At 34.8% G+C, this 669-nt stretch overlaps 1 pseudogene; it reads right to left on the bottom strand.

The window, feature by feature from the left end:
* LOC108490516 overlaps positions 1-669 on the bottom strand; it is a 4096-nt pseudogene that overhangs the window by 1119 nt on the left and 2308 nt on the right.

Here is a 669-nt window from a genome sequence, read left to right as displayed (position 1 = left end):
GTGGCTGAAATTGCATGTACTCATATTTGGGTCTTCAGTTTTGTTCCATTGATCTATGGGTCTATTTTTTTGACAGTACCATGTTTTTATGACTATTGCTCTGTAATGCAGCTTAAAATCTGGTATAGTAATCCCCCCAGCATTGCTCTTAGTGATCAGGGTTGCTTTGGCTATCCGAGGTCTTTTGTGCTTCCATATGAATCTTAGAATGTTTTTTTTTCCAATTCTGTGAAAAATGTTTTAGGGATTTTGAGTGGCATTGCATTGAATCTATAAATGACTTTTGGTAGGATGGTCATTTTCACAATATTAATTCTTTCAATCCATGAGCGTGGATGGTCCTTCCATCTTCTGATGCCTTCCTCATTCTTTTCTTTAAAGATTTAAAAATTTTCATTGTAGAGATCTTTAATGTCTTTGGTCAGGTTTATTCTGAGAATTTTTTTTTTTGCAGCTGTTGTGAAGGGGAGTGTTACCATGTGCTCTTTCTCTGATTGCTTGTCATTGGTACATAGAAAGGCTATAGACTTTTGTAGGTTAGCTTTGTAACCTGCCACTTTACTGAATGTGTTAATAATTTCTAGGAGTTTTGTGGTGGAATTTTTGGTGTCTCTTAGATATAATATCATATCATCTGCAAAAAGGGATAATTTGATCTCTTCCAATTAT

Source organism: Nannospalax galili, unplaced genomic scaffold (assembly GCF_000622305.1).
Source record: "Nannospalax galili isolate Female #2095 unplaced genomic scaffold, S.galili_v1.0 scaffold512, whole genome shotgun sequence".
Taxonomy (NCBI): Eukaryota; Metazoa; Chordata; class Mammalia; order Rodentia; family Spalacidae; genus Nannospalax; species Nannospalax galili.
The sequence above is the reverse complement of the archived record's forward strand: the minus strand, read 5'-3'. Positions and strand labels throughout refer to the sequence as shown.